The 24,408-nt window shown below is 44.8% G+C and overlaps 1 protein-coding gene across 10 annotated transcripts in view; it reads right to left on the bottom strand.

Annotated features, from left to right (window-relative positions):
* Window positions 1-24,408, bottom strand: part of LOC140204446 (gremlin-1-like) — a 129,749-nt gene that overhangs the window by 16,514 nt on the left and 88,827 nt on the right. Inside the window, exon 3 of one of the 10 annotated variants that reach the window (XR_011887616.1) lies at window positions 8,482-9,396. The exons of the other annotated variants lie outside the window; for them this stretch is intronic. The gene's annotated coding sequence lies outside the window, so the exon portion shown is untranslated. Of the gene's footprint in view, window positions 1-8,481; window positions 9,397-24,408 lie in introns of those variants that run through there. 10 annotated transcript variants of the gene reach the window in all.

The raw sequence follows: 24,408 nt of genomic DNA, 5'->3' as shown, positions 1-24,408 counted from the left end.
GCTTCTATCCCAGAGCTGAGGCCCCCATCACACCACTCCCACAGAACAATAACTGAAACTGTGAGCACACACGTGCACACACAGGGACTCAATTACTTGTACTAACGGCACTTTGTGCATTACAGTGATATTCTGGTGGCTGTTGCTACTTATCTATTTAATACTGTTTTTCTGTTACTGTCTTGTTTTTATCTACCACTTCATTTAATTGCCTGAGAGGAAGCCAAACAGAGTTTCATTGTACCGATGTATAATGACAATAAAGATCATTCAATGTACACTCGGTGGCCACTTTATTAGGTACAGGAGGTATCGAATAAAGTGGCCATTGAATGCATGTAATTTTATAGCAAATTTACTTTGACTCTGACTAGCCCCCATCCAGCGCATAATGCTGATCTTTAACGTGAAAGAAATGGGCTGGCACTTGGCTGTGGTTGGCTGCAGAAAGCTGTCCGTGCCCGCACCCTGCACCTCTGATTATTTTCACCCACAAGCTGCAGAAATTGAAGCGTAAGATGATTTCAACAGTGAGGGAACAGGGCACGTGAGCTCTGAATGAGCAGGGCAAGCAACAACCAGTCTGAGGTAACCAGTGGAAAGGGTCCATTTGAATGTTGGATTCAATGTTAAATTAGATGCAGTTAACTTCTCTCGCCTCAGCACCAAACTGATCACTGAATGCAACGTATGGACTCGCTTTAAAGAACCTTGCAACTCAAATCCTTAATATTATTCGTTAACAAGAGAGAAAATCCGCAGATGCTGGGAATCCGGAGCATCACACGCAAAATGCTGGAGGAACTCAGCAGGCCAGGCAGCATCGATGGGAAAAAAAGTACATTCGACGTTTCGGGCCAAAACCCTTCGGCAGGACCGGAGACGAAAAGCTGAGGAGTAGATTTGAAAAGTGGGGGGGAGGGGAGAGGGAAATGCTAGGCGATAGGTGAAATTTGGAGGATGGGGGCGGGGGGAAGTGAAGCAAAGAGCTAGGAGGTTAATTGGTGAGAAGGCCATGGAAGAAAGAAAAAAGGGTCGCTCGGCTTTTTCTCTCCAGTCTTGCCAAAGGGTTTCGGCCTGAAACATCGACTGTACCTTCTTCCATAGATGCTGCCTGGCCTGTTGAGTTCCTCCAGCATTTTCTGCGTGATATTATTTATTAAGTTTTTTTTCCACGTACACATTTTGTCTCTTTTGCACATTGGTTATTTGCCAATCTTAGTGTGTTGTTTTTCATTAATTCAGTGGTATTTCTATGCTCTACTGTGAATGCCCACAGGAAAATGAATCACAGTATATGTCTGATACTGTGCAAAAGTCTTAGGCATACGTATATAGCTAGGGCGCCCAAGAGTTTTGCACAATACTGTAGTAATTTTATGTATTGCCATGTTGGCACGCAGCCAAGTGGTTAAGGCTTTCATCTCGTGATTTGCAAATTGCTAGTTCGAGCCTTGGCTGAGGCAGTGTGTGTGTCGTGGAGCAAGGCACTTAACCACACATTGCTCAGCGATAACACCAGTGCCGAGCTCTGTGGGTCTTAATGCCCTTCCCTTAGACAACATCGGTGACATGGAGAGGGGAGACTTGCAGCATGGGCAACTGCTGGTCTTCCATACAACCTTGCCCAGGCCTGCGCCCTGGAAACCTTCCAAGGCGCAAATCCATGGTCTCATGAGACTAATGGATGCCTATTATATATTGCACTGACTGTTGCCGCGAAAAAAAAAACAAATTTCATGACATCTGTGAGTTTTGATAGACCTGATTCTGACACAAGTGGTACTGTAGATGCTGGAAATCCTTCCCGCGACGCTCCACCATCACCATTCCCAACAACCTTTGCTCCCGCCAGATTTACAAACTCGCCCTCACTCCATGTTGACAAATACAGCACTGTGGAAAAGTCTTACACACCCTAGCTATACATATGTGCCTACAACTTTTGCACAGTACCGCACACACTTCGATAATAAATTTACTTCCAGCTTTGAATAAAAAAAAGTTATAAGTAAATAGCACACGTACAATATTACATTTTTTTTTAAATCTTGCAAATAAACGAAATGATTTCTCTATATTAAAAAACAGCTGAGTGCCAAACAGTCTTACTGACCCTGGGTATATTTAAAACAGAGGCTGATGGGTTCTTGATTAGTAAGGGTGTCAAAGGTTACGGAGAGAAGGCAGGAGAATGGGGTTCAGAGGGAAAATAAATCAGTCTTGATGGAATGGCAGAGCAGACTAACTCTGCCCCAATGTCTTATTGTTTTATCATCTAAGCTTATTATGTCATTAAAAGAATACTGGTACTTATAAATACCATGCCAAAATATCTGCTCAACACATACAAAATGCTAGAGGAGCTCAGGGGCTATATCTGCTGTAAGTTTAGATTATATTGTTCAAAAAAAATTCACTTCACAACATTAGATGTATTGATGAGACAGGCCGTTCAATGATGTTTTCACTGAGCTAACTACAGAATGCTAGAGTTTGATCTAAATGCTTCAGATATTTAACTCTGATTCTTTGCCTTACCAAAAGCATATGTGCAATATAAAGGCTCATTGCTAATAGCCTCAGCCTTCCCTCGACAGAATACTTTGGCCCAAAGTTTTATTGGAAGATTTTATTTGTGTAATTTATTTTTTATTGAAGTTCATCATCAAACAAAACTTTCCCTATTGCTTGTTCACTTTCCCCAGTATTAATTGAGGCAGCAATCGCCAAGTTAACTATCAGGAGAGAACGGTAGCCTAGTGGTTAGCACAATGCTTTACTGTACAGGCGATCCAGGTTCAATTCCCACTGCTGCCCGTAAGAAGCTTGTACACTCTCCCCGTGACTGTGAGGGTTTCCTCCGGGTGCTCTGGTTTCCTCCCACAGTCCAAAGAGATACCCGTTAATAGGTTAGTTGGTCATTATACATTGTCCAGTAAACACGATAGGTTAGAATTGAGGGATTGCTGGGCAGTGCAGCTTGAAGGGCTGTAAAGGTCTATTCCGCACTATATATGAATGAATAAATAAATAAATGTAGATAGATAGATAAATCAATCAATTTGGCTTCATTAGCTTTTTTAATACCATGGTTCTATTTTGGCCTTTTCTATTATCAAGGATTAAAATCATCACATTGCAATGTACCACCTCCCAAGATGTATGAATCAGGTTAGTGTTCAGGACTAGTCAGTTCCCAGTTCTGAAGCCATTTTCCAACCTTCTCACATTAACCAGAATCAGAATCAGGTTTAATATCACTGGCATAAATCATGGCATTTGTTGTCTTTGCAGTAGCAGTACAATGCAATACATGATCATTTTAAAATCAATTTTTTAAGAATTACTTATTTAGCACCTGCCCACCCAAGCACGCACAGGGGCACACACACACACACACACACACACACACACACACAGGGCTAGATGTGTGTGTGTGTGTGTGTGTGTGTGTGTGTGTGTTAAATTAAATAAGTATTGCAAAAAAGTAGTGAGGTAGTGTTCATGGGTTCAATGTCCATTCAAAAATCAGATGGCAGAGGGAAGAAGCTGTTCCTGAATCACTGAGTGTGTGAGCCTTCAGGCTTCTGTACCTCCTCCCTGATGGTAACAGTGAGAAAAGGGCATGTCCTGGGTGGTGGGGGTCCTTAATCAATGATGCCAACTTTTTGAGGCATCACTCCTTGAAGATGTCCTGGATACTATGGAGGCCAGTGCCCATGATGGAGCTGAATGAGTTTATAACTCTCTGGAGTTTTGGGTCAAAATGAACAGTAAACACAATCTCTACACACTCTTGTTTTATTTGGTAATACTCGTGATCGATTTGAAAATTCATATAACTGTCAGAAGCTGTCGGAAGCCTCTGCACTCTCTCTCTCTCTCGATGGTAAGAGAGGGTTTGCTGATTCTCGAGTCGGGGGAACTTGAACAAGCAACACTGCAGATCATAACGTCAAAACAGCGAGCTGTCAGTCTCCCCTCTCGCTGTGGCGGGAGTGATAGCTCTCTCTCTCTCTCTCTCTCTCTTCCTAGTGAGGGAGAGAGCCTGTTGAGATGTCGGAGTGTTGGTATGGACAGTAGCTTTTGATGGACTCTAGACCATGGTCTCTAGGGGCTTGCTATTGCATGGTGGGTGGTGGTGGGGGGGGTGGAGTTTTTCTGGAGTAAGTGGAGGGTGGGGGGAGGAGGGAGGGTTGATACTTTTTCTGCTGCTTGTGAGAGGGAAGGGGAGTCTATATTTAGGGGGTCTAACATCTTTCTGTCATTTATTCTTTCGTGTGTTTTCTCTGTTTTGTGGCTGTTTGTGAAGAGTAAGAATTTCAGGTTGTACACTGTATACGTTCCCTGACATTAGATTGAAACATTGAACTATTGGAAATTAAAAGAATTTCGTCAGTGGGAGTATTAATTTACCTTTCTTCTCTTGCCACTTAAATTTGGCCCAGGCAGCCAGCTGAACAGAACCCAAACTTCACTTGATTTAAACTTGGAACACTTTATTTGTTCCTTTTTTGTTCTTCCCGTTTTCCAACACTGGCATTGGAAGCATTGGCAGAGAATCTGGAGGCCGGTACTTGAGTCCTGGCCATCTCGCCTCAGCAATGAACGATCAGTTTTATGGGGCTACGATCATTGGACGCTGGACACTCACTGGAAACCAAGCAGACTTCTCACTTGCAGGTTGCGTGCTGCTTCCTAATGGAAAACACTTCACTTCTCCTTCCAGGATATTTCAAAACCATTTCACAAAAACCCTTCCAGTTATCCAAGGATGCATTGCTTACCAGATTAGACCTGCAACAGACCTTGAACTGAATGCCCTGGAGATGGCAGAAATTGGGATTTACCCTTGCTTGGGGGTCATACCTTTCTGCGCACTCTTAGAAGCTCAAAGTTCAATGTTCAAAGTATATTTTATTATCAAAGAATATATAAACTATACAACCTTGAGATTTGTCTGCTTACAGGCAGCCACAAAACAAGAAACCCGAAAGAATCCAGTTTTTAAAAGAAGGACCAACACCCAATGTGCAGAGAGAAAAAAAAAAAACAAATCATGCAAACAACAAAACAAGGATCGGCATTCAGAACGAAACTGAGTCCATAAATCCGAAGCTGGGAGCAGCCGGAGGTCAGCTCATAGTCCCAGTCTCAGTTCATCACACAGAGCGGCTAATCAGCGGGAAGCTCACAGACACTAAGCCAGGAGCATCCAGGGCACAACACAGCCTCAGCACTGAAGAGAGAGGAGTAAAAAGATGCGGAGCAGAGATGGCTTGACCCTCGCCATTGTACTATTGTACCTGTGGTCTGTATCATTGTGGCAAAGAAAGGTGTGTGAAGTAACTACATTTCAGTACAGATCCTCATCCAACCTTACATTAATTGTTCTGCCCAGTTCAGTAGTTCTGCACACTTCCCACCACTACTTTTGCTCTGTTTTTGCACTATTTATTTATTTTTTTTATATGCACCCAGTGGCTAATTTATTAGGTACACCCGTACACCTACTCGTTAATGCGAATATCAAATCAGCCAATCACGTGGCAGCTACTCAGTGTATTAAAGCATGCAGACAGGGTCAAGAGGTTCAGTTATCGTTCAGACCAAACATCAGAATGGGGAAGGCATATGATCTAAGTGACTAAGACCTTGGAATGATTGTTGGTGCCAGACGGGGTGGTTTGAGTATCTCAAAACCTGCTGATCTCCTGGGATTTTCATGTATAATGGTGTCTAGAGTTTGCAAAGAATGGCGCGAAAAACAAAATAACATCTAGTGAGTGGCAGTTCTGTGGACAAAGGTGGTTTGTTGATAACAGAGATCATGGAGAACGGACAGACTGGCTAAAGCTGACAGGAAGGTGACAGTAACTCAGGTAATCACGAGTTACAACAGTGGTGTGCAGAAGAGCATCTCTGAATGCCGAATCTTGAAGAGGATGGGCTACAGCAGCAGAAGACCACACTGGATTCCTCTCCTGTACATAATAAGTAGCCCCTGAACCTATATGTTTTATTGTATATTATATTATTTTATCAGAATCAGAATCAGGTTTATTATCACCAGCACATGACGTGAAATTTGTTAACTTAGTAGCAGCAGTCCAATGCCATACATAATCTAGCAGAGGCAGGAGTTCAGTCTAGTCATGACCAACCTCTCAAAGCATTTCATCACTGTCGATGTGAGTGCTACCAGGCGGTGGTCATTAATGCAGCTCACATTTATGTATTGTCTGGTACTGTTGCCACAAAACGAATTTCATGACGTATAATATTCAAAATTGTTTAATGTCATTTTCAGTACACAAGTGTAAAGTAGAATGAAATAATTGTTTCTCCAGCTCCAATGCAGCACAACACAATGCAATAAGGTAAAGAACACAATAAATATAAATACATAAGATAGCTGATATACATAGATCGATTGCATGACACTAGGCACAGGAGTGCCTGTACATAAGGTGACTCTGACAGGAAATGGCAAAGTAGTGGTAGAGGGTGGAGGGTGGGTTAGTGGGTCGAGGTCTGTTCAGCCTTGCTGCTTGGGGAAAGTAACTGCTTTAGTATCTGATAATCCTGGTGAGGATGCTCAGCCTCTCCCTCAACGTCGCAAAAACAAAGGAGCTGGTTGTGGACGACAGGAGGAACGGAGAGAGACGGGCTAACCCCTATTGACATCAATGGATCTGGGGTTGAGAGAGTGAACAGCTTTAAGTTCCTCAGCATAAACATCACTGAGGATCTCACGTGGTCTGTAGATACCGGCTGTGTGGTGAAAAAGGCACAACAAACCTCTCACCTCAGACGTTTGAGGAAGTTTGGTATGGGACCCAAATCATAAGGACTTTCTACAGGGGCACAATTGAGAGCATCCTGACTGGCTGCATCACTGCCTGGTATGGGAACTGTACTTCCCTTAATCGCAGGACTCTGCAGAGAGTGGTGCAGACAGCCCAGTGCATCTGTAGATATGAACTTCCCACTATTCAGGATACTTACAGTGACAGGTGTGTAAAAAGGGCCCGAAAGATCATTGGGGACCCGAGTCACCCCAACCACAAACTGTTCAAGCTGCTATCACCTGGGAAACGGTACTGCAGCATAAAAGCCAGGACCAGCAGGCTCCAGGACAGTTTCTTCCACCAGGCCATCAGACTGATTAATTCACTCTGACACAATTGTATTTCTAAGCTATATTGACTGTCCTATTGTATATCTTACTGTACGTACTATTTATTATGATAATTTTCACATTCAGACAGAGACGTAACATAAAGATTCTTTACTCCTCATGTATGTGAAGGATGTAAGAAATAAAGGCAATTCAATTCAATACAGCCTCCTCCCTGATGGGGGTGAGCAAGGTGGGTGGGATCCTTCATGATGTTACTGGCCCTTTTCTGGCATGAAGAAGAAGAAGAAGAAAGTCCTTAACTCCAAGAGGAGTCATCGGGACACCGTCATGATGGCATTATTTTAGCAGGCTTTCTTATTTTTATGAGGGCAAGTTGCTAGCTCGACGCTCAACCCAGCACGGATGGAAAGCATGCAAGGGAGATGGCTGGATTCAAACTCGGAAGCCTTCACTCCGAAGTCTGGCGCTGATGCCACTATGCCACCAGCCTGCCCTTTACTGGCATCTTTCTGTATTTATCTTCCTGATGATAGACTGGTGCGGATGATGCATTGGGTACACGTTGTACAGCCTTCCTGTCCACCACTGTGCAGTTTCCGTACCTAGCAGTGACGCAGCTTGCTAGGATGCTCTCCACTGCGCATCTGTAGAATGACTTGAGTCTAGATGTGCGTCGTCCAGCTCTCTTCAGAAAGTAGAGGAGTTGGTGAGCTTTTCTGATCATGTGGGGCGTGTTCTGGGACCATGAGAGGTTTGTGTGAGATATGCACTCCCAAGAGTTTGAAAGTGCATGCAGTTTCCACTGCTGAGCTGCCGATGTAAAGAGGCGCCTGAGTGGTGTAAGTTCTCCTGAAGTCAACGGTTGTCTCCTCTGTCTTGTTGACATTAAGGGGGCGGGAGGTTACTTGCCTGGCACTAGGGCTCGATCTGTTCCACCTCCTCCCCACAGGCCGGCGCAGAATTGTTGGTGCTGAGCCCCACCGCTGTCGCGTTGTCGACAAACTTGACAAGGCGGTTGACAAGGTGGTTGCCCGGGTGTTTGGCCGTGCAGTCACACTAGAGCAGAGAGTACAGTGATGGGCTCAGCACGCAGCCCTGGGGGTTTACCCATGTTGGGGAAGAAGGATTGATTGAGTATCCTGACTGTTTGAGGTCTGTCGGTCAGGAAGTCCAACACACAGTTGCGGTGTATTTAGACTAAGGAGTAATACAGAATACTGTAGGTCCGGTTCTCCGGTTTATTGGTGAGACCGCCAGTGGGGGGGGGGGGGTGGCGGGGTGCATATCACCTCCCACCTTCTTACTCTGACTTCTCATCTCTTTTTTTTCCCCAGTCCTGATGAAAGCTCTCAGCCCGAAACATTGACTGTTTACTCTTTCCCCTCGATGCTGCCTGGCTTGCTGAGTTCCTCCAGCATTCTGTGTGGTGTTGTGCTGCCCTGGATTTCCAGCATCTACAGAATCTCTTGTGTTGATGATTCGTATACAGTGCAGGTTGAAGTGTTACAGCCACAGAGAAAATGCCGTCCAGGTAGACGATAATTTGTACCGGAGTTGAGGAAGTTCACTTGTACAGATTTAGATTAGATTAGATTATGAGGATGTGCAGTCCTCTTTTATTGTCATTTAATAATGCATGCATTAAGAAATGATACAATGTTTTTCCAGAATTATACCACAGAAACACATGACAAACCGACTTAAAAACTAACAAAAACCACATAATTATAACATATATTTACAACAGTGCAAAGCAATATCGTAATTTGATGAGAACAGACCATGGCACGGTAAAAGTCTCAAAGTCTCTCGAAAGTCCCATCACCTCACGCAGACGGTGAACCTCCAGCGCCGCAAACTTGCCGATGCAGCATCCGACCACAGTCCGACTCCGAGTCCGTCCGGAAACTTCGAGCCTCCGACCAGCTCTCTGACACCGAGCACCGAGCACCATCTCTGCCGAGCGCTTCGACCCCGGCCCCGGCAACAGGCAGCAGGCAAAGCCGAGGATTTGGGGCCTTCCCTCCAGAGATTCAGCGGAGTAGCAGCGGCAGCGAAGGGGGCATTTCAGAAGTTCCTCCAGGTGTTCCTCCGTGCTTCTCATGGCTGACTCCATCAAATCTGGACTGTGGCCGGCCCCCTAGTTAACACATACGATACTCATTCGGAACAGCCGAGCGCGCTGCGTCGCTTCGCCATCTTTTCCTCCCTCCCTCCCAGATTGACTGGGAAACGGATTATTCTGTTTGCTGCAGATGTTAGTAGAAAATCCAATAGGGAAGTTTAAAATTATGAAGGGTTTTCTCAAGTCAAGTTTATTGTCATTTAACTATATACATGTATATAACGTATATAATCATAACCATATCTCTGAACCAGGGTGTAAAGCACAGTAATACACATAACACACAATAACTTAGGAAGGTAAGGATAAAATCTGCAGAATTACTCATAAATTGCAAACTAAATCACATAAGTTAAATATTGTAAGGTACGGAACAGATTAACCAGTGACACTTCGAATGTGATGCAGCCGGGAGATCAGAAGCCGAATGGCCTGAGGGAAGAAACTGTTTCCCATTCTGATCGTTCCTGTATCGGAGTCTTCTGCCTGATGGGAGAACGTCAAAGCGGATGCTGGACGGACGGGTGGGATCCTTGATAATACTGAGGGCCCTGCTTACACAACACTCCTGATAACTGTCCTCGATGGACGGTAGGGAGACCCCAATGATCCTCTCAGCCGTTCTCACAGCCCTTTGAAGGGACTTCCAGTCTGACGCTCGGCTGCTCCCGTACCAGATGATATTTCAATGATGGGGACAAGGGAGGGGAGATATCAGTGACCTGAAGACTTAAACTTAAGATGTATGGCAGAGTTCAGATGGCACCAGTGGGTGGCCTCTTTGAGATCATCTGCAAAAACAGCTTAATTTCTTCCTTCTAATGTCTCTTATTTTCCTTTTCAAGGTGAACGGAGTTCTGTCGGAGTCCGTGACCTACAGCTGCACTGAAACTGCCATTCTATACGGTGACGGTTGCTCGCCCACCGCCATTTTTCAATACCCTGAAGATGTGGCCCGGAAGACGTGCGAGCCTTCGGGGTTCTGAGGGCCCTGCGGACGAGCCGATTCGACGCTGGTGCCGCCGACTGGAGCGTTGCGGGGGGGAAACTGAACGTTGCGAACAGCGGATCGTCTGTCGGAGGCCTCCGCATGGATCGCTCTCTCACGTTCTCTTCCTCTGGATGGTGGGGGGAGAGTTTGGTGCTGATTCTCAAGCTGGAGAACTCGGAATAAAAGCGGTGTGGCAGACTTTAACATTGCAATCAGCAAGCCGTTTCCCCCCTCTCGCTTACGGGAAGAGCGACACCTCCCTTTTTAGGGAGAGAGCCTGTGACACTGAATTGCCGGGTGAATGATTAGCTTTCGTCGGAGAGCAGATAACGGTCTCTTTGGAGGCTTTGCTTGGTGATGTTTTTCGCTGAAATAAGTTGGGTAGGGAGAGTGCCTGGGAGGGTGGAGAAGGCGGCTTTGAGGGTCTAACGTTTTTATTGTCACTCGTTCTCTGTTTCTGTGGATGTCTGCAGAGAGCAAGAATTTCAGGTTGTGTACTGAATACATTCTCTGATGTCAAATGGGACCATTTGAACCATTTGAACTTGGCAGAGGTCCGGGAGAGGGAAGGTTAGAGACAGCGATTTTATACAATGAATTATGAGCTGGCATGCACTACCTGGCATAGGTTCTGTGCCTGGGATCCATAAGTGGAGACAAGAACTACAAAGGAATTAAATCATCCATTTCATAAACAATAGTTAGACACATTTACACGATTGCATGTATCCTTAGGAAGGATGTGAATGTGCCAGAGAAGGCGCCAAAACCAATGAAAGGTTTCAGCTACAATTTGACTGCGTGAGCTGGGGTTGTCCTTTTTGGAGCGAGACTTATAGAGAGGCAACCTAATTGAGCTGGACAAGATCTGAACAGCTTTAGAGGGAGAGAAGTTGTTCCCAGTAGTGGATAATTTAACCAAGACACGGATTTCAACTTTTGGCCGCAAGACAAGGGAGAAAGTGAAGTGAAAGGTTTTTTATAAAAGAGAATAGTTTAGATGTGAAACTCTGCCTTGGGCCCAGGTGGAAACAACGTCACTCAAGACGTTCAGAACGGGATAGATACTTGACATGCAGGGCTATGAGAAATGAGTTGGAAAATACGACTGATAAAAGATAGAGAGAAAGAAAAGATCAGCTTTATTTGTCACATGTACATCGAAACAGTGAACCAGTGGCCACTTTAATAGGTACGCCCCCGTACCTAATAAGGTGGCGACTGCACGTACGTTTCTGGTCCTCTACTGCTCTATCCCATGCAATTCAGGATTCCATATGTTGTGCATTCAGAGATGTTCTTTTACGCATGTGGTTATTCATCTTCCTGTCAGTTTGAACCAATCTGGCCATTCTCCTCTGATCTGAAGGCATTTTTGTCCACAGAACTACAACTCACTTTTGTTTTTTTGTTCTTGCACCATTCTCTGTCACCTCTAGAGACCATGGTGCGTGAAAATCCCAGGACTTCCGCTGTTCCTAAGATACTCAAGCCACCCCATCTGGCGCCAACAATCCCTTCACGGTCAAAGAATCACATTTCACTTAGATCAGATTTCTTCCCCCATCCTGATGTTTGGTCTGAACAAAAAAAAGTGAACCTCTTGACCATGCCTGCGTGCTTCTATGCATTGAGTTGCTGCCACACGATTGGCTGATTAGATATTTGCATTAACAAGCAGGTGTACCTAATAAAGTGGCCGCTGAGGGTATAGTGCAATATGCCGTTTGTGGCAATGATCGACTCAGTGTGCTGGGGCAGCCATCAAGTGCCACAATGCTTCCGCCACATCAGCCAGTTTAGACGACGGAATGAACAGTTTCGTTCTGCATCAAAACAATTTTCTGATTGGATGGTTCTATGCAGCAGCAAAAATCAGAAAATAATGTGCCATTGTCAAGTGCATTTTAAAAACACAAACTGGCTCCCTGTCACAAGAGGTTTTACATGGAGCACATGTGACATTCCTGGAGAGCCACCAGAAAATATTCTGGAGTCGATGTTTTCTTAAATGATCCCTATTAAAAAGCTGGATCTTCCTGAGGAGTTGCGCAAAGAAAAAATACTCTTTGTCTATAATTGCCTGGATAGCGACAAGCAGTTTCTTTAAGGATCTCATAGTGAGGTCGACATAGTAGGGATAAGCTGCCACTGTCTATTAAATGCTCCCAACGGGGTGCTCCTCAAATAGCCTCTGACAACCAAGTCCAGCTCTTGGCCATCATGCATGGCTTTACTACAAAGCCCAGCAGAACCATTTCAGATGCATTAACTGTACCGTGGTTGTTAGTGAGACCACTCTTCAGCTCCTCTAGGCCCTGACAAATTTGCAAGGCTTAAGGACCTTCTGATGGGCTGCCCCATGCCTCGATGCTCCTGCCCCATGGGCTTTCTTATGAACAGTGTACTTGCCTGCTGGGCAAACCTCAGCACGGAAGGCCAGTGGTGCCATTTTAACTGACAGGAGAAGGGGAAAAGGCAGGTCACTGGCACCTTAAAACCAGTTGCTTCGGGCAGATGGGGCTCATCAGCCGCAGCCGGCAGCTCACCTAGGAGGAGGGAATCTCTGATCTCAAACCTCCACTGCCTTGCCGCTATACCCACTCATGGAGAAGGCTTTGGATGTAAATCGCCAAGGAAACATCCTGAGCTGGTGTCCCTAAGGCAGAACTACATTGAGTCCAACACTGACTGGCAACTCCTGCGATGCTGCTGGTACCAGACTGTATCAGTCTCTGCCGTTCCTTTGGGTTCATCAGTTGCATGGAGAGGGGGAGCTTGCTACATGGGCAACAACTCACTCTCCATATCGTACTACCTGGACTTGCTTACTGGCTTACGTATCACGAAGACAGCTGACACACAACATCCATGGTTGGCCCTGACCAACAGAGGGCCTCAGAGACAAGTAATTGGCTGGAGAGGTTTCAACTGCCAAGAAGGTCCACCAGCGCCTTTACTTCCTGACAAAACTAAAGAAATTTGGCCTGTCCCCTAAAACCCTCACTAATTTTTATAGATGCACTGTAGAAAGCATTCTTCCAGGGTGAATCACAACCTGGTATGGAAGTTGTCCTGTCCAAGACCGGAAGAAGCTGCAGAAGATCGTGAACACGGCGCAGCACATCACACAAACCAATCTTCCATCCTTGGACTCACTTTACACCACACGCTGTCCGAGCAGTGCTGCCAGGATAATCAAGAACACGACCCACCCAGCCAACACACTTCTCGTCCCTCTTCCCTCCGGGAGAAGGCTCAGGAGCTTGAAGACTCGTACGGCTAGATTTGGGAACAGCTTCTTTCCAACTGTGATAAGACTGCTGAACGGATCCTGACCCGGATCTGGGCCGTACCCTCCAAATATCCGGACCTGCCTCTCGGTTTTTTTGCACTAACTTACTTTCCATTTTTCTATTTTCTATTTATGATTTATAATTTAAATTTTTAATATTTACTCATTTTTACTATTTTTAATATTTAATATTTGTAATCCAGGGAGTGGGAAACGCAGAATCTAATATCGCTGTGATGATTGTACGTTCTAGTACCAATTGTTTGGCGATAATAAAGTATAAAGTATAAGTTACTCTCTGAAGTAACCTTGAAATGGAAGCCTCAATGTCTAAGGATGTGTCCCAGATTTGTTTCAGATTGTGCCTCCTTCTGCTCCTGATACTCAAAGGGCTCTGTGGTCCCCAGTCTGGACCTTCCACTCTGCACCACTGGCGCTTATGTTAATAGCCAAGAGTTAAAGAGAACAGCCTGCTCTTTCAATTGTATCCTGAGCAGTATGGGGAGATCTGGCATGTCAACAAATACACTCAAAAACTTCTATAGTTATACCGTGGAGAGCATTCTGACAGGCTGCATCACTGTCTGGTATGGAGGGGCTACTGCACAGGACCGAAAAAAGCTGCAGAAGGTTGTAAATCTGGTCAGCTCCATCTTGGGCATTGGCCTGCAGGGTGCTTGGGGCATCTTTGGGGAGTGGTGTCTCAGTAGGGTGATATCCATTGTCGGGGACATCCAGCACCCGGGGCATGCCCTTTTCTCAGGTGGGAGACACAGAGGCCTGGGGGCACACATCAGTGATTCAGGAACAGCTTCTTCCCCTCTGCCGTCCGATTCCTGGGTGGTCGCTGGAGCTTTGGACACTACCTCACTTTTTTTAATATAACAGTATTTCTGTTTTTGCACATGTTTTTAAATCTCTTCAATATACGTAATTGATTTACTTGTTTATTTACTATTCTGGTTTATTTTATTTATTATTTTTTTCTCTCTCTGCTAGATTATGTATTGCATTGAACTGCTGCTGCTAAGTTAACGAATTTCACGTCACATGCCGGTGATAATAAACCAGATTTCTGATTCTGATCCTGAACTGTGGTGCTTGTGCGGCTAGTGTCAGGGGGATAGGAAGATCAGAAAGTCTAACCTATCAGACATTTTATTGACTGATTTTTGGTTTCTGGGTGTCAGGTCAAGGGGGCATTTATTGCCCATGTGTACGTGCCTTTGGGACGATGAGGTGAGCTGCCTTCTCACAATTCTACAGGGTAAAGTGTACACAGAAACTCCAGCATTTCAACCCTGGTACAATGAATGAACTGTGATTTTTCTCAAAGTCCAGGTGAACTGGAGGGGACCTGCAAATATTTTTTTTCCTATAGAAATGTCACTGTCAAGGACTCTGCAACCCATGATCTCAGAACGGGGATGGAAATTAAAATAGTTGTCCACTGGGAAATTTCACCTTCAGTACCCTTTTCTTACCTTCACCCTGTCTGCTTTAAGGCAAAGAACCTCGGTGCTCTAATTTCCGCTCTGCTATAATCTCTCATCCCTGGAGCTATTCTGGTAAATTTCTCTTGTATGCTTGCTCGTGCTCTCTAAGCTATAATGCCCGGAATTTGACACAGCCTCCCGTATGTGCCCAGGATCCGCAATGCACTTTTAATGGTTTTGTTAACTTGTCAGAATTTTCTGCATAAAGCCCCACGTATGCTTCTCTCCCTCTTTCCTTGCACTCCCATTAAAATTGGCTTGAAATGTTCCTTCTGAAGTATGTCATCCATATGACATCGGAGCAGAATGAATCACCACATACTTCCCTGGCTTTATTTCCATTGGACCTCTGTGTGTCCATTCCATAGACCTGCCAATGCCTCCCCTAGTCAGCTACCAACGTCCTTATCGTTTACCCGTTTCTGGCTCTCACGTCGGCCTCGGGTTTCACACCTGTGTCCAGAGGCCCCTGCGTACTTCCACTCAGTGGCAACATTATTAGCTTCTGCTGTACACTTGCCTGTTTATGCCATTATCTAATCAAGCCAATCATGTGGCAGCAACTCAGAAGCATCTAGGTGCTGTAACAGTGTTACACCAACCACTTAGCTCCTGTGCCATGGTGCCAAAAGAAAAAAAAAATAGAAGAACCTTAAAACAGGTAGGCTACATCAACGAACAGTTGCAGTAGTACACATAAAAGTTGCTGGTGAACGCAGCAGGCCAGGCAGCATCTCTAGGGAGAGGTACAGTCGACGTTTCGGGCCGAGACTCTTCATCAGGACTAACTGAAAGAAGAGATAGTAAGAGATTTGAAAGTGGGAGGGGGAGATCCAAAATTCCCACTTTCAAATCTCTTACTATTTCTTCTTTCAGTTAGTCCTGACAAAGGGTCTTGGCCCAAAACGTCAACTGTACCTCTGTCTAGAGCTGCTGCCTGGCCTGCTGCGTTCACCAGCAACTTTTATGTGTGTTGCTTGAAATTCCAGCAACTGAAGATTTCCTCATAGTCACAGCAGTGTGTACTGTCTACAAGATGCATTGCAACAACACACCAAAGTTCCTAAGGTAGCCCCTTCCAGATCCACGACCACTACCATCTAGAAGGACGAGAACAGCAGATACCTGGCAGCACCACCACTTGGAAATCCCCCTCCAAGTCATTCACCATCCTGACTTGGAAACATGTTGTGCTTCTTTCTTTGTTGGTGGGTCTAAATCATGGAATTCTCTCCCTAACAGCACTGTGCGTGTACCTACACCTCAGGGACTGCAGTGGTTCAAGAAGGCAGCATCTCAAGGGTAACTTGGGATGGGCAATAAATGCTGGCACATCTCGTAAATGAATAAATTTTTAAAAATCTAACTGTGCAAAGCTGACATTCCTACCCTGAAGCTAAATTGATCAATCATTCCAGTTCAATCAAAGTCCAAGTTCAATGTAAATTTTATTATCGAAGTATGTATATGTCACCATATACAACCCGAAGATTCACTTTCTTGCGGGCATTCACAGCAGAACAAAGAATGAGTGACTCAGAAGCGTAGTGACTAACACAATGGTTTACAGTGCAGATGACCGGGGTTCAATTCCCCATGTGGTTTGTACGTTCTCCCTGTGACCGTGTGAGTTTCCTCCGGGTGCTCTGGTTGGTAGGTTACTGTGAATTAGGCTGGGGTTAAATTTGGGGGGAGGGGGTTGCTTGGCGGCGTAGCTCAAAGCGCCGGAAGGGCCAATTCCATCGCTGTTATGGAGTGAGAGAGTGAGTGTGTGAGAGAGAGTGAGAAAGAGAGACTGAGAGAGGGTGAGAGAGAGAGACTGAGTGTGTGAGAGATAGTGTGAGAGAGAGAGTGTGTGTGAGAGAGAAAGAGAGGGCGAGAGAGAGGGAGAGAGAGAGGGAGACTGAGAGAGTGTGTGTGAGAGAGAAACATAGAGCGAGAGAGAGTGTGAGAGAGAGACTGAGAGAGTGTGTGTGAGAGAGAAAGAGAGAGCGAGAGAGAGAGGGGAGAGAGTGAGAGAGAGAGGGAGACTGAGAGAGTGTGTGAGAGAGAGAGAAAGAGAAAGCGAGGGGGGAGAGTACAGAGGCCTACGACAGCTGTACTCACTGTCTCAAGGTCAAAGTAAATTTATTATCAAAGTGCATACACACTACCTTGAGATTCGTTTCCTTGCAGGTATTTACAGGAAAATAAAGAAATACAATAGAATTTGTGAAAAACTATACATAAAGAAAGACTGACAAACAACTAGTAAACAAAAAAGACAAATTGTGTAACAGTTTTAAACTAACTAAAACAGATAACACTGAGTACATGGTCCTTAAAGGACTTGCCACCACCTCAGTCCGGAACATTTAACCCCTTATTTTGATCTCTGAGAGGGAACGCCTCCTCTCTGCCTCTACCCGGTGAATTCCCATAAGGATGTTGTGTGCGGGTGGCTGGTTTCCATGTTGGAATTTCTTTTTTTAAAAAAAAGGATGAGAAATTGTCTGTACATTTGGGTCAATATATCACATGTTAAATTGTTTAACAGATGCTGTTTTATATTTTTCTCTGAAACCTATTAGGGACTGACTTGCTTCCAGGACTCATAGACTTTCACCTATCCAAATTTATGATGATCGAATGCTGGCAAGGTTGAAGTTATTTTGCTCTTTGCTTCCAGATTCGGCAAGAGAGGGTCTGGGCTCTGGTCTGGACTGGGTCTGGGTTTAGCATGTATCAATGTCACACCAAGTGAGTCTAGTTAATACATGAAAGCAGGAACACAGCCCCACACCATAATAAACATTGATCAAAACGTAATTAATCCATTCCCGTTCTCATTTAACCTTGTGCTGCAGTCACTTTCCTGCACTAATCAAAGATTAATAAAAGTTCAACGTTCAAAAAAAGTGTTATTATCAGAGCACATATATGCCACCATATACAATGCAGAGATTCATTTTCCTGTGGGCATACTCAGAATTGTGGGCACGTGGCCAAGTGGTTAAAGCATTGGGCTAGCTACCTGAAGGTCGTGAGTTCGAGCCCCAGCCGAGGCAACATGTTGTGTCCTTGAGCAAGGCACTTAATCACACATTGCTCTGCGATGACACCGGTGCCAAGCTGTATGGGCCCTAGTGCCCTTCCCTTGGACAACATCGGTGGCGTGGAGAGGGGAGACTTGCAGCATGGGCAACTGCTGGTCTTCCATACAATCTTGCCCAGGCCTGCGCCCTGGAGAGTGAAGACTTTCCAGGCACAGGCCCATGGTCTCACAAGACTAACGGATGCCTTTAAACTCAGAATTGTAACTGTAACAGGATCAATGAAAGATCACCCAGAATGCAGCAGACGACAAACTGTGAAAATGCAAATATAAATAAATAGCAACAAATCATGAGACTTGAGAACATGAAATTTCTTTAGCCGGAGGGTGGTGACTCTGTGGAATTTGTTACCACAGGCAGTTGTGGAGGTCAAAAGTTGATAGGTTTTTGGTTGGACATGGCATCAAAAGTTACAGGGAAGAGGCCGTGGACTGGAGCCGAGGAGGGGATAAAACAACCAGTCATGATTGAATGGTGGAGCAGATTCGATGGGCCAAATTCTGCCCCTGTGTCTTATTATGAGATAAAGAGTCTTTGAAGTGAGATCATTGCTTGTGGAAACATCTCAATGGATGGGCAAGTGAGAGTAGTCATCCCCTTTTGTTCAAGAGTCTGAAGGTTGAGGGGTAGTAACTGTTCTTGAACCTGGTGATGTGAGTCCTGAGGCTCCTGTACCTTCTACCTGATGGCAGCAGCAAGAAGTGAGCACGGCCTGGGTGGTGGGGAGCCCTGATTTGATGGACGCTGCTTTCCTACGACAGCGTTTCATATACATGTGCTCAATGTTTGGGAGGGCTTCACTCATGATGTAGAGGGCTGAATCCACAACCTTTTGTAGGATTTGACATTCAAAGGAATTGGATTTCCCACACCAGGCCCTGATGCAGCCAGTGAATGCACTAGGACTCTTAAGGGCCTGCTGGTAGAAGCTGATAGATTATGAGAAGCATAGATGCAGTAGATAGATGGTATCTTTTTCCCAAGGTCGAAATGTCCAAAACTGGCGGGCAGTCATTGAAGGGGCCAAGTTCAAAGGAGATGTGCAGGGCAAGCATTTTTTTTAGTGTGTGATGGGCGCTGAGTTTAAGGGCCATTTTAGAGGCTCGTAGATAAGAACATGAAGATACAGAAAATGGAGGAATATAGACATTGTGTAGGTCGGGGTTCCCAACCTTTTTTTATGCCATGGATCCCTACCACTAACCGAGGGCTCTGTGGGCCCCAGGCTTGGAACTCCCGGTGTAGGTGGAAGGGATCAGTTTAGTCGGGCATTTAATTACTAGCTTAATTAGTTGAGTACAACATTGTGGGCCGAAAGACCTGTTGAACCATAAGACATAGGAGCAGAATTAGGCTATTTAGCCCATCGAGTCTCCTCCACTATTCAATCATATCTGACATTTCTTTCCTACCCATTCTTATTCCTTCTCCCTGTAACCCTGAAGTCCATTACCATTAAAGAATCTATCAATCTCTGCCTTAAATACACCCAGTGACTTGGCCTCCACAGTCAGCTGTGGCCATGAATTTCACAAATTCACCACCCTCTGGCTAAAGAAATTGCTCCCCATCTCTGTTCTATTCTGAGGCTTTGCCCTCTAGTACTAGACTCTCCCATTATTGGGACTATTCTCCCCACGTTCACTCTATCTAGGCTTTTCAATCCCCCCCTTCTAAACTCCAGTGAGTACAGGCCCAGAGTGATCAAACACTCCTCCATGTGTTCCTGTGCAGTACTGTCCCATTCTCACTCATCAGATCGAAGGGCGGCACGGTAAGGTAGCAGGTAGCGTAACACTTCACAATGCCAGCGACCGGGGTTCAAAGTTCAAAGCACATTCCTTATCAAAGGATGCATGCAGTATACGACCCTGAGATTTGTCTTCTCCCAAACAGCCACGAAGCAAAGAAAAACACGTAACCCATTCAAAGAAAAATATCAGACCCCTCAAATGCCTAGCTATTGATTGGACTAAGATTAACGGTTCACTAGGTTAGTAAGTGTTCTTGATAGTTATCGCTTAATTTTTTTTTCTCAGCTGATAAAACCTCAGGTAAGGGTGTTATTACTCTTTTCTTCTTGTATTTGCACAGTTTGTTGTCCTTGGCACATGGTGTTGAGTGCGATTTTTTTGTGTTTCTTGTATTTACTGTGAATGCCCGCAAGAAAATGAATCTCATGTGCATTTTGATAATAAACTTACTTCGAACTTTGCAAATGTTTTTATTCCAATTCTTCACGTCCTGCGCTTGGTTCCATGACGCAGTATGTATTCCTGGCCTTGAACATGATGCCCCCATGAGTGATGCAAGTACTTACTTATGACCAATGTACATCCTTCCTCAATCACACTGAAGAATGGATCTTCTTTCTTAAAGAAAATGTATCTTACATCTGTTATCTACATTCATCATCATCATCATTATGTGCCATGACATAATGGTTGATGAAGGGTGAAGAACTTGTTTAGCTTTAAGCAGCAATGCAAATGGGCAATAGTTATTATGTTCCATCTTGTATGACATCATCATTGTGTGCTGTGTCATACGACATCATCATTATGTGCTGTGTTGTGACAGCATCATTATGTGCTGTGTTGTATGACATCATCATTATGTGCTGTGTTGTATGATGTGGGTGATCATATTCTTTCCACGTCCATGATTGTCCTTGGCAAATTTTTCTACAGAAGTGCTTTGTCATTGTCTTCTTCTAGGCAGTGTCTTTACAAGACGGATGATTCTCAGCCATTATCAATATATTTCTGAGGATGTTCTACGAGTCTGTGGTGGCCAGTGCTATCATGTTTGCTGTTGTGTGCTGGGGCAGCAGGCTGAGGGTAGCAGATACCACAGAATCAACAAACTCATTCGTAAGGCCAGTGATGTTGTGGGGATGGAACTGGACTCTCTGACAGTGGTGTCTGAAAAGAGGATGCTGTCCAAGTTGCATGCCATCTTGGACAATGTCTCCCATCCACTACATAATGTACTGGTTGGGCACAGGAGTACATTCAGCCAGAGACTCATTCCACCGAGATGCAGCACAGAGCGTCATAGGAAGTCATTCCTGCCCATGGCCATCAAACTTTACAACTCCTCCCTTGGAGGGTCAGACACCCTGAGCCAATAGGCTGATCCTGGACTTATTTCCTGGCATAATTTACATATTGTTATTTAATTATTTATGGTTTTATATTGCTATATTTATATTATATTCTTGGTTGGTGCAACTGTAACGAAAACCAATTTCCCTCGGGATCAATAAAGTATGTCTACCTATCTATCTATCTATCTATCTGGATTGTCTGCCTGGCGTCAGTGGTCACATAACCAGGAGCTGTCCTTGTTTGCGAAGAAGAAGAATTTCAGGATGTATATTGTTTGCATTTCTCTGACATTAGGTGTACCCTTATTGAAACTTTTGATCTGCACTGGCTGCTCATACGACTATCCTGCTCCCGTGGCTTCACGTGACCCTGATCGGGGGCTAAGCAGGTGCTACACCTTGCCCAAGGGTGGTCTGCAGGCTAGCGGAGGGGAGGAGCACCTTACACCTCCTTTGGTAGAGATGTGTCTCCACCACACAACCCTGTTATCTACATTAAACTTGTTTTAAACTTTGTTCCAGTACTGCGAGCAGGAAAGACTTGCAGTTTATTCTGTTGTCTCACTGTAGACATCCCCCACTGTGACATGTCAATATGTGGTTTGGATCATGTGTGGAATTTTACACATCCCCATTCAATTCCCAACAGCTATCTTCCTCCTTGGCACCCTTGTTTCTGCCTATTTGAGTGCCCCAGATAGGAATACTTGTAGCTGAGTTGACATACTTCACATTGATGGTGCTTCTTGTGTTTGGAGACCGAGCTCCAGGCCCCACACCAATAGGTTCCGGAACGGTTATTTCCCTACAACCAGCCTAGATAATTTCACTTATTTCAACTCTGAACTAATTCCACAACTTACAGACTACTTTCAAGAATTCTACAACTCATGTACTCAGTATTATTTAACTTTTTATTTGCACAGTTCCTCTCCTTTTGCATATTGTTTGTTAGTCTTTGTTTCTACTTTCTACTTTATTGTTGCCAAACAATTGATACTAGAGCATACAATCATGCGATATTTGATTCTGCTCTTCGTGCTCCCTAGAGTACAAATTGATTGTAAATATTAAAAATTTAAATTATAAATCATAAATAGAAAATAGAAAAATGGAAAGTAAGGTAGTGCAAAAAAACCGAGAGGCAGGCCCAGATATTTGGAGGGTACGGCCCAGATCCAGGTCAGGATCCGTTCAGCAGTCTTATCACAGTTGGAAAGAAGCTGTTCCCAAATCTGGTAGTACGAGTCTTCAAGCTCCTGAGCCTTCTCCCGGAGGGAAGAGGGACAAAAAGTGTATTGGCTGGGTGGGTCGTGTCCTTCATTATCCTGGCAGCACTGCTCCAACAGCGTGCGGTGTGAAGTGAGTCCAAGGATGGAAGATTGGTTTGTGTGATGTGCTGGGCTGTGTTCACGATCTTCTGCAGCTTCTTCCGGTCTTGGACAGGACAACTTCTGTACCAGGTTCTGATGCACCCTAGAAGAATGCTTTCTACAGTGCATCTATAAAAATTAGTGAGGGTTTTAGGCCAAATTTCCTTAGCTTCCTCAGGAAGTAAAGGTGCTGGTGGGCCTTCTTGGCAGTGAACTCTGCTTGGCTGGACCAAGTCAGGTCATTTCTGATATTGACCCCGAGGAACTTAAAGCTCTTGACCTGTTCCACTTGTGCACCACTGATGTAAATGGGGTCGTGCGGTCCGCTACTCCTTCTGAAGTCAACAACCAATTCCTTCGTCTTGCTGACATTGAGGGATAGGTTATTGTCTTCGCACCATGCCTCCAGGTTCTTAATTTCCTCTCTGTACTCAAACTCATCATTACCTGAGATACGGCCTACAATTGTGGTGTCATCAGCAAATTTATATATTGAGTTTGATGGAAACTTGGCTACACAATCATGGGTGTACAGTGAGTACAGCAGGGGGCTGAGTACCCAGCCTTGTGGGGCACCGGTGCTCAGAGTGATTGTAGAGGAGAGCTTTTCCCCTATTTTTACAGCCTGGGTCCTGTCTGTGAGGAAGTTGAAGATCCAGCTGCAGATCTGAGTGCTAAGGCCCAGGTTCCGGAGCTTAGGAATCAGTTTATTTGGAATGATGGTATTAAAGGCAGAGCTGTAGTCAATGAAAAGGAGCCTTACATATGTGTCTTTATTCTCCAGGTGTTCTAAGGAGGAATGTAGGGCCTCATAAAGTTTATTGTATTTCTTTATTTTCCAGTAAATGCCTCCAAGAAAATGAATCTCAAGCTTGTAAATGTTTCCATATACAGTACTGTGCAGAGGTCCTAGGCAACATATATATAGTTTGGGTGACTTAAGACTTTTTCACTGTACTGTATTGGTCAACATGGAGTGCAGACTGAGCTTGCAAATCTGGTGGGTGTAAAGGATGTTAGAAATGGTGAGGGTGGGCAGCTGCCAGAAGGGTGTGGCACAGAAGAAATGCCGGGGAGGGGGTGGTGTGGGTGCAGACACACCCAGTCCTGAGGCATTAAGCAAGGTCATCTGATTCCAAACAATTGGTTTATTGATCATTACTGAATGTCTCTCTGGTGCTTCCCCTCTCCCTTCCCCTTTTCCCAACCGTGATTTCCCTCTCCCTGCCCCCTTCCCACTCTCAGTCCACAATAGAGACCCAGATCAGAATCAGGTTTATCATCACTCACATTTATCAAGAAGTTTGGTTTTTTTTGCAGCAATACAGTGCAATACATAAAATTACTACAGTACTGTGCAAAAGTCTTAGGCTCCCTATCTATATATATGTGGATAAGACTTTTGCACAGGTTGCGCTGTGTACTTTGATAATAAATTTACCTGAACTTTGAGGCCATTGTTACGTTCACTGAACCACACAGGAGCTGGTGACCTCAAGTTTTTACAAAAGAAAGGTTTTCCACCAATACCAAGGGGAGAGTGTAGAGGAGATTCACCAGTTTTTTGCTGGTATTGGAGGGTGTTAGCTAGGGGGATGCGATTGGAGAGGCTGGTTGTGTTTTCTGGAGTAGGTGAGGCCAACAGGTGACCTGTTGGAGATATAGAATCCTGGGATTGGAGGATGTTAGCTATGGGGATATATTGGAGATGTTGGTTGTGTTTTCTGGAGTAGGTGAGGCCAACAGGTGACCTGTTGGAGATTTAGAATCCTAGGAT

This window comes from Mobula birostris, chromosome 10, assembly GCF_030028105.1.
Source record: "Mobula birostris isolate sMobBir1 chromosome 10, sMobBir1.hap1, whole genome shotgun sequence".
Classification (NCBI taxonomy): Eukaryota; Metazoa; Chordata; class Chondrichthyes; order Myliobatiformes; family Myliobatidae; genus Mobula; species Mobula birostris.
Note: the sequence above shows the minus strand (reverse complement) of the source record. Positions and strands in the feature narration are given on the sequence as shown.